We start from the raw sequence: 11,101 nt of genomic DNA, 5'->3' as shown, positions 1-11,101 counted from the left end.
GAGTTATACTTGTATAAGTTTCGATGGAAAATATATTTAATCTATCAAGACTAGGATTAACCTTACTAAATGTTAAAAAAGGTATTTGTCCTTGTATCGTGGGACACAGCAAACTTTCGAGTCAAATGCATAAAGACACCCAGACTCAGAAGAAGCGTTCGTGGATCAAGAAAATGTTTTGCGGGAAATCGAACCTGCGACAAGGCAAAATACTTATTGTGTTTCGCGTGATGACCTCTACCAGCCGGCTAGGCATGCAGACCATTCAACATTATGCTTAATTATTCTTAACATACATCTTATGTCAATGTTTCAAAAAGGCGTATACATTCAAATACATTATCCCACCTCATCATATAACGCCATTGCCTCATCCACATATACTCCATGTTTATTATTTTAATATTTACCATTCACATAACAGAATAACGTAGCACCTGCACTCGTGTACCAACTATTAGGCCATCATGCCGGTAGCATTTTGTTTTAAACTCTGTGGTCTCAACTACAGAACATTTTTTTCGTTTTTACTTACAACAAATGGTTTGTGCATACCTAAATTAGTTTGTCCGTTATTTTGTGATACAGTTTTAGGTTTTACTGCTGGCCAGTTGGCCGTTTTTACTTGTTTAATTTATGTTAGCATTTTTGTTTGGGGCATTTCACTTTGATATTCTAGTTTACGCGTTTGAGGTAGATACTGTCACGGTTCAGTAGACTTTTCTACAAGTGCAGTCTTAATCATTAGTTAATTTAGTTTCCTAATACTGTCTAAAATGAAATAGGTTTTCGGTGGAAAAGAAGGTAGCTGCTTCAGACTGAATGTGAAAGGATGAAAGAGTTGAATGGCGTCATATGTATACATGAGTGACGCTGATGGTTATTATGTATCACAAATAAAAATAGGACCGGGATGGTTGGCGCTCTTTGGGGGAGGCCTACGTTCAGCAGTGGACGGCGATAGGCTGAGATGATGATGATGATGATGATGAAATAAAAATTGAGTAAAATTATGACAAGGTCATAAAGAGATCGAAAATTTTAAGTATGTTTGCTATTCTCCTCCTAAAACTTGTAATTTCGACGACACTATTTTAGTAAAACTTATAATTTATCTATATCCAGGTAAATCAAGTCCCTACCCTGTTATACTATTGAAAAAGTTACAGCCTTTGAAAGTATCCACTAGAACGTACAAATGCCGCGGCCATTACAAGGAAGATAAACTGTGCCATAACAGTTTTACAGTTTGTCCCAACAAAAGCAATGATAACAGTAGGTCACCGTTGGTCAACGGCCCCTCCTAAAATAGATGACTTGGCTGAAACACAAAAAACTAAATCTGACTTAACATAAAGGATATAACTACACCACCACAAACACTGAAATCTCTACCTTAACGTCACAACGTTAAGGTTCAAATTGGTTTGTTTGAGTTTTCCGTTTGGGTTAAGTCGGTGGAAATATACAGACAACATTAAGGACACATGTTGCAAAGGTGAGAATGTTCAGATTGTTCTCGAGATAAGTGCGAAGATTGGGTATGGCTCTCAAGTGTTCTCTGGACTGTAATGAAGGGCTATAAATCGTGGACAGTGATGCGAGTACGTTTTACTCGAGTACCGAAGAGCACTCGAGTGATACGACTCGATTCTTCTCGAGAGTTCTCAAAATATCGAGTAATACACTAGGGATGAAGTTAGATAAATTATTTTTGATTTTATTCAGTTTCAAGGACTTGTAAAAAGTTTGAGTTTCTCTCACCACTAAGGCTAGTAGAATCACATCAAATATATTCGAATAACAACTTGAAGCCACGTTTCGACAAAAACAAATTCCTTTGACTTTCCGTCAATTTTAATTCGTGACGAGACCAAAGCTCAGTTATCTATTCTTCTATACTTCTATACTAATATATAAAGCTGAATAGTTTGTTTGTTTGTTTGAACGCGCTAATCTCAGGAACTACTGGTTCAAATTGAAAAATCTTTTTGTATTGAATAGACCATTCATCGAGGAAGGTTTTAGGCCATATACCATCACGCTGCGACTAATACGAGCGAAGATATAATGGAAAATGTGGAAAAAACAGGGCAGGTATAAATCATAACTTATATCTACTTTAAATTATATCTTCTAACCAAGCGGACGAAGTCGCGGGCAACAGCTATATTTAAATATAAATGTCAGTACGTATGAAACGCACTGACATTTATATTTATTAAAAAGTTGCTTGCGGTCTTCGCATTGATTTGAATACTATTTCAAATATTTTCAACCATAAACCTTTATGGAGCAAAACCAATAAAATTCAAAACTTTTGGGATTTTATAGTGATTCGTTGATCCATTGGATTTAGCTACAGCCACTCATTTTACATGTATTTTTCAGTGCAGAATCAATTTTTCGAATGCTTTACTTAATCAGCAAGCAAGAAGTATTTGATGCATCTTTACTGAGGACATATTTAGCACATACCTATTTAAAACAAAACTAACATACTGAATGTTGCCGAGATAGAGATTTTTTTTTGTTAATAACAAACTACCTAAATGTATATAATAGATAGTAATAAATTTAATTTTAAACAACAAAGGTTCATTGCAACATAGGGATTAAAAAAATTAAATCAATTAAAATGAATGCCCAGAGAGAATACTGAAGTATTTTTTTAGAAATTTTCCATATATTGAAGGTGGCTTTCATAAGGTGAAAGTGGCCAAGAAAGACTCCACAGATTTTTCAGTTACGACTAAACTTAAAACTTAATTCTTAGTTTTAGACTTTATTTTCTTTAAAGAAATTACACTCTTGGAACATCACTAGCTTACACTAATATCAATAAACGTTAACCGTTACCTATGCCAATAGGGTAATTTATGCGCGAGCTGCATTGAGAATTCCAAACTGTTTCTACTTCTATCGAGAGCTCATTTGTTCTACGTTAAAAATCATTTAGATTTATTTGTTGACGTCTTTAAATGTATGCCTATTTTTCTCCTGTCTTGATTCCTTCAGATCCATTGGAGGAGATATTGAAGAACAGTATAGTGAAAAAAGAATCAATTTATTAGAAAACACTGTTTTAAATGCAATACCAGTATCAACTGATACAAAAATTGCATTGTTTAAAACTAATATTGTATTCATTCTGAATTGACCAAAAACGAATATCCAATACAAACTGTAGCTCAACTTACAGTACAGAACAAATGGCAATCACTGTTCGATTCTCAGCATCCTTATGACGATGTATTAAGGTTTGATTTGGAACGATATATCTACCACTATTGTGTGGCTTACTGTTCTGTTATATATAATTCTGTTTGCTCATATAAACACAATTTTACGGCGATGCCGGTAGTGTCGTGGGAAGAACAAAATTACTTGATTTTGTTCACTTTTATGGCGACTTTAGTGATCTTAGAAATTGTTTGTGGCTTTACTGAGTGATAAAGGCTTGGACTCTTTCCAACTACAATGTATATTGTAGTGTGTGTCGGGCGTAAAAGTTTAGAACATTGTTGCAGAAAGCACAGTACGAGAAAATAATTGAAATCGAAAATATAAATACCAAAATTGTTTTATTTCGAATTTTATTGGACTTACTCAAATGTTTGAACGTTTTTAACTTTTTCGAACCAACCGTTACTTAACCTCAATCTTATCCTGCATTGTTTTATGCAACGAAAACGTATCATATTACAATGTGAAAATTTAAACTAGCAACTACAGTTCATGAGATAACAATTGCATGCAGACACACATTTGTGACAGACGGAGAGACAACGGAGCCTGAGTAATACAGTCCCGTTTTCAAAATTTGATTGCGGCATCCTAAAAAACAAAAAACATGGGAACAGAGAGTTGTCACTCTCCTTCAACTGCAATAATAGTTGAAATTGGTAGACCTCCAGAACAACACACATTAAAAGTAGTCTCGTCATTATATTTAAGCGCTCACCGCCGTTGACCAAAAGTCCAATATACCACCCACTGAGGACTCCCTTTGAACCCAATTTGACAAGTCTAGTCCCACACATACAAGGATGACTTGCTTTCATTGGTAATGGCATTACCATGCTATGCTGTTTGCTTTACCGAAAAGACAATTATTTGATAAGAGAAGAGAAGAATTAAGGACTGAGATGAAGATGAAGCTGACATTATTAGTAGAAAAAAGATGAAATAAAGTTGTAAAAAATATATATTTCAATCAAGATTTAACATTTAACTCATAAAACAGGTGGTCAGGGAACAATTAGAAAAATAAGCTTTCAGTTACCACGTAAAGACGTCACGCGAGGGTTGTATTGCATAATCTTTTTATTCGCACTTTTCGTTTCATTATAAATGCGTCACAATCAATCGGAAATCTGAACGAGAAAAAATTAAGTGCATTTTAATAAATTGACATTTACCGGGACCAACGATTTAATCTGATTAAGCGAAACCGAATGGTGACGTCACAATTGGAAAATAGCTTCGTATATATTCTTAATTCAATTAAATTGGATCCGAATTGAATTGAATTGAACCTCGTCACGGACGAATTTTATTTAGTTTTGTCGAGAATTTTTTATTACAAATAACTTTTTTTGTTAATCCGTTTTCACAGTTGGCTTAATTTTAATTTTGGAACACGAATGCGTAGTTTGACGAACTGACAACGTTTTTATTTTTTGTAAAATGAAACTGCATGATTGATGTTAGCAATTCACACAATTTTCAATTTCATGTTTCTATAAAAAAACAATTTTGAACGAGAATCATTATGAAATCAAATTACGTTAACGTGCGTAATCTGACGTTTTTATTTACTAAACAAAAAATTGTTTTTTCGTGTATGGTTGTGATTATTAAGCCCAAACAAAATATGTATTACGGCGATAATAACTAAAAATATGAAGATGAAAACTGAACTGAAAATACAATTTTATTTCAAGAATATCTTAAAAAATGACATACAAAAAACGAAATAGTTTTAATTCATAAGCGACAGCCTTAGTCATGTTTCCAATTTTAGAAAATCAAACCTCAACATCAGAAGCGGATGAAAAATGTCAAACACAGGAACATAACATGGTTGTAATTTGAGCCCCGTAATAACTTGGAGAAGCCTGAAACTGTAATTACCTTGAATGTAGAGCCTGCTGGGAAAGGAAAACATTTCAACTGAAAATAATAATAAATAATTTAAAATGTTGTAGGTACTGCGATTTGAACAATCTGTCTGAGAAAACTTATCGGTTTCTAGATTGTAATTTGAAAAGTGACTAGTTTACTAGTGACATGTGAGAGTGTAGTATGTGAGATCATTCATTACCTATGTTAGTTTTTTGAAGACGGTTAAAAATGCATAGTTTTCATTAGGAATTCGTTTTCTAAAACACCTAAATCAATGTGTTATTGCTCTAGTAATATATTTAGTATACAGTAGCTTACTTTGAACCTCCACACAAATCTGATCCAATCATAGTCAAAACAAACAAGCGAAACCTCCGTTTCATCTTCACTCCCAGTTCAAACGAAGCATCAAACATCAAATTACAACGTTTTTATTTTAATATCCGAAAAAGTATGATACAGGCCGCCCTCAAGTAAACGTTTACATTTTTAACAGCCCATCTAAGGCAAGTCACCTTAGGAGTCGACCCCAAGCGTTGAGGTGAAAGTAATCGTCGAATCAAAGCGGAATTTGTCAAAAACACCGCTCCGGTGCACTTCCGTCAATTCTCTCCAATTAATAACTTCAAGCTGTCCCTTTCCTTCTCATATAACTTCATATACCGCCCTCCCTCTCTCGTACCCTTGTTTGAGAAGCCCCGTCGAGATAGTATATTGCCACTTTGTCGTTGGCTCCCGCGGGCTGTTTATATACAAAAGAGAAATTGCAATATTTTCTGCTACCGTCGAAGGAAAATATTGGATATTTTAAAGTTTTATAAAGCGAGAAACTGGCTTTGAGAGCCCGAAATAATTAAAGTCGGCTATAGCTAACGATGGCGAGGTGCGCGTTTAGGTCAATTGCTTGTTTTTTGTAGCCTCTGCATAATTGGTACTGGGGAGTGTTTTTGGCCTTTTGTAGATTTGGGATCGAATAAACTTGGTTTTCTTTTTCATTTGTCGTATCCACTGATATTATTTCGAGAGATTTACTGATGTGTACTTGACTACCATTAATTACTTTTGCAGTGTTGTGACTGACGAAAAAAAAAACACTAAAATTTGTTTCAGTGATATATTATGGTAAGTTGAAGCATTTTGAACTTGATTCTCCGTAAAATTTTACAATTTGTACAATTAGTTTTTAGATATCAAGTGTCAGCAAGTGTAAGGCGTATAAAATCCTCAAAATCTTATGGTGTTTCAGTTTTATCCAAGAAATCCTAAAATAGAGTGTAAATATTAATATTGCTTGAAAAACACTCCATATTTTTTAACGACTTTCTGTCCTTAGCAAAACAGTTTTAATCTTCGACGTTCTTAATGACATGATAAATACTAAGGAGCGGCCATTATGTCAGATTAATCGTTTTTATTGCTATTGGCCAAGCCTATAGACTTTTGATTGCCATTTCGTATGTTTTCCTTCGGCAATTATTTTCCAGTTTCCTTAATAGACTAGTAGGATTATTTCAATGTATTGAAGAATATTTAATGTAAACAGTATCTTTATGTATAAAAATATTTTAAATTATTTTATAGTTAACAGTTACTTCATTTCATGGACAATCATTTCCTTGGCGGAGGATTTGGGTAGTATCAAAGTCTTACTGAGTAAACCCGAACCGTCATGCAACATCTCTCGCATTTGATCAGTATTTATGTGAGTCCGGATGTTTGTGAAAATCCCAGCGACACAAAAATTAAGCTGAAAAGACCGGGTTTTTTTTTAATAAAAACAATAATTCTTTAGTACTACTGAGTCTAATGAAATGTCTGCATACATTTGGCATTCATTCATTCGTTTTATACTTACTCTTGCAGTTTTTTTCTTTGCTAATACTTACGTTTATATTGAGATAGGTGATGTCAATAATGTTATAGAACAATACGCCAATTGTTGTCATTTGTTCTGGCTTCAACGCGTTTAACCCTTGCGTTGTCGGTATTGTCTGGCAAAGCACATAAAAGTAAGAAAATTGTGTACTATATTGCCATAATGTACATAATTGTACATTTTGCGGTCGTTATACCGCTATTATTGTATTTTCTTGTTATTTTTGTCCTCTGTGTAAATAAACACACATTACTTGCAACTTGTGTGCAATTTAAGAGCTTAAATGGTGTTTGCTATTTTTCTTTAGAAGAAAACACGGTTTTCGTATTTTCATTATTTTAAGATTTTATTTTATCTCGGCGAAGATATATAGGTATTGCATACCTAACCGTGGGTAATGACTAACAGAAGAAAATTATGTTAGTTGACTATGCTAAGCAGACAATAAAAACAATTAATATTAAAATTGAAAAATGTCCTTTAGACAGATCTATAAAACGGACGTCCGCCATGGGACAATTTGAGGTCTTGATCCATTCGTATTTGAGCTAGGAGTAGCAAGTTCGAAATAGCAAATGAATTAAAATTTTCCTAGTATGTTATTTACTATTTGAAACTACTAGAAGATCTATTTGAGCATAGACTGTATCTGAAATTTAAATGATTTATTTACTCAAATAAAACAAATCAAATATTATAAAATAACATTTTATTTCGTTCCTCATAATCATTGAAGCCATATCGATTACATATTACATACATCCACTTAACACTAAATAAACCATTAAGTCACTTATCAATTAACATTTAAACACATTTTTAACATTTACTTAGAAAATCACATTCAACTGGCACTCGAGTCATACATTATGACGTCATTATCCATACATTTCACACATCAATAATTTAATCTTAATTATTAAGTCTGGGTTTAAAAAAATATTTTGTTTTTTTTGGAAATTTAGGATGAAAATTAGATGAGTAGATACAACGTGTAAAGGAAATGCCCGGGCATATTTCCAAAATGCCTTTTATGCAACAAATTGAAATTGACTTGAATTGGAAAAACATTAAGAAACTCATAATTTGATGACCAAAACAAAACAATTCCTTTATTCATTATATCATGCAAATACTTTCGTCGCAACGGTCATTGTGATTGCACCTATACCAATAATGTACACCCTCTGGGTATGTTACGGAGATCCCTTTTTATGTACACTACCACCTGCTATTTTTTTTTTTTATACCTGTAACAACATTAAATAAATATTCTATTCTATTCTATTCAAGTCAAATGAGCAAGACTAGACTGGGAACAATGATTAAACAAAAACTGCTTCATATAGGAGAATCTGCGACAGGTAGCGTGGACATGAAAGCCTACGCTATTCGAGCAGTCAAAGAAGACATTGGGTAAAATGACATTCAACAATGCCCGGGCATTTCCATTACACGTAATAAAGAGGAAAGAAGTACGAAAGGAGAAATATATCTAAACAACTATTTGAATTTAGTAATCTAGCGACATCTATACGATAAATGTGACATTATTTATTCTATTTAAAGTACAATAACTACTATTATTACAAATCTGAGTTGATTAATTTTAGATAATGAAAAACATCAATTTATTGAAATAATTAAATATTTAGAAATGAATGAGCTAGTTTCACAACATCGATTTCACAATAGCTGAAAGTTTAATGTTAATAGCTTAATTGAAAGCGCAACTAATTATTTTAAGAAGTTTTTAAGAAACACGGCTACTGCATTATAATGCCTAAGAGTAGTACACCCTGTATAATCCATAACGCGTTTTTAATACAGTTTACGTAATATATAAATAGCATGTACATACTTACAACATTTTGTAACTTAACGTTTGGTTACAGGGGTCTTTTTCAATAGCAAACGCTTTCACTGACAAAGTATCAGTGTACTTCAGAATGGCTCTCCTTTCGTGAGGCGACATTTGTGTCCCCAATACCTAAAAATGTTAGTCACTGAGCGTCTAATGTCATTCAATTTTATAAACCGGATTTGTGTACAAACAAAATGATAAAATTCAAACTTTAGACAGGACTTAAACCTGCGACTAGTATTTATCTTGTTTTGTTTTTGATATACCACTCCCGCATTTAGGGATTTTACGGGCATTAAAATTACATAAGCAAAGACAGCCAGACTCATAACAAGCATTCGGGGGTTGAACCCGCGACTCATGCCGTACAGTGGATTTGGCCAACAAAAAGTGTAGCTGAGGTCCTGTCTTAGGTTTGAATTTTCTCATTCTGTTGATTGCAAATATTATCCAATCCGAAGCACTTACTGCGTATTTAAAATAATAAAAAACCATATGCTTCGGTCACGTTTGATCGGCCAAATAAGCCCTTACGAAAAAGTCGAGAAACAAGTGTGACTATTTTAATCGAGACTTGCGTTTACACTTTTCTCGCCGCTTTCACATGTTTTTTTTTTATTTATTTTATACCTTGAGAGCAAACATTGAAACGAGTTTAGCTTATTAAATAATACTGGACTAACATAGATCGCCGTCAGAGACTTTAATTAGTATCGGAGACGTAAATCGCTGTTTTAATGTACAACATACAGTGCAAATAATCTGCAAAACAAAACAACAATTTTAAAAGTATAAAATAGTCTATTGTGCGTAGGAACTAGAATTGCAAAGGTATTTCAATATTGTTAACATACAGCATAGAACAATTAAAGTATGCGTGAAAAGTTAAACGAAACAGAGTTGATACTTTAACAAAAAACATTTTTATAAATTAGCTTTAATTATAAAAAAGTATGTGCATATGTTTGTAGAAGTGAAAAAAATAAGCGTTATAAAGATTTTATAAATCATTCCATTAAAAAATTTTTTTTTCATGTGCAACGGGTACAAAATAGTTTGCCTGAAAAAGTTAAAGAAAAATCTATTAATGTCGGCCTTGCTTCAATGATGATTTTTAAATTTAGTCAATAAAAATATATGACATTCATGTATTAAATTGAATTTGAAGAATAATTACATGTTTATCGGTATTACGACAAGAACAATCATTTACTGCACAGATTTCTACGTACGTAAAAATCCTCATCCATTCGTACAAAAAATATTTATATTACGTTAATATTTACAGTAATAATATAATTTGCTATCAATTGTTTTGATTCCATTTATCTACAACACACATTTGAATATAGTATTATATCTATGTTTATAATTGTGGTATAATAGACAAATATTTCTGTTTCACGCATGTTTTACGTATTTCTGGCTTCGAGGAATTTATAACAAATAAAAACTTTATAGCACTAAAATAATCATGTATTTTTATAACTAAAATAAAGTCTATAATTAAATTGAACTATAAATTATATTATTATTGAATTATAGCACTTAATAAATATTATGAGAATTGATCAAGATTGTTTAGTCGCTCTATACATTTTACTCAAACAATTATCAATTTTAACAGGAAGGGTTAAAGTTCAAATTCGTCGAAGCCACATCGCCAACAATGTCATGAACTAACTACTGTTTTGGTGTTTGATCCTTTTTATGGCCTGGACGGACTATAAGTCCTCAGGAACTCTTAAACTATGCTTATGATAACTTAATATACATCTTATTTTAATGCCCGTGAGGCTTAAATTTAAATGGTATTAAAATACTTTGGTTTTATGAAATTCGAAAAAAAAAATGCTGAAAAACTTAAAACTTGCATAAAAAACGCCTTTGTTAAAACAATTGTCATTATTACATAACACCTATTTCATACGACCAACACAATATTTATTTCAAATAATATTATTACAATCTTTGAACGCAAAAATAACAAAGTTATAGACAAAAAAAACTTGTAAAAAATATTTAATAATTTATTGCACTAATTATATTTATTACCTTAATTAAAAGCGATAAGCTTTGTCTAATCAAAAATTAAATTCCCTTTGCATCGAATTCCAGTATGTACAATCTTAAAATTAATTTGATTCTACATTTTTACAAATTTATTTTAGCAATGATTGATTGGGCGAAATTAAACGTGGGTAAGTACTTAAATTTTAAAGAGTATTTTAGCT

Source organism: Trichoplusia ni, chromosome 8 (genome assembly GCF_003590095.1).
Source record: "Trichoplusia ni isolate ovarian cell line Hi5 chromosome 8, tn1, whole genome shotgun sequence".
NCBI lineage: Eukaryota > Metazoa > Arthropoda > Insecta > Lepidoptera > Noctuidae > Trichoplusia > Trichoplusia ni.
Note: the sequence above shows the minus strand (reverse complement) of the source record.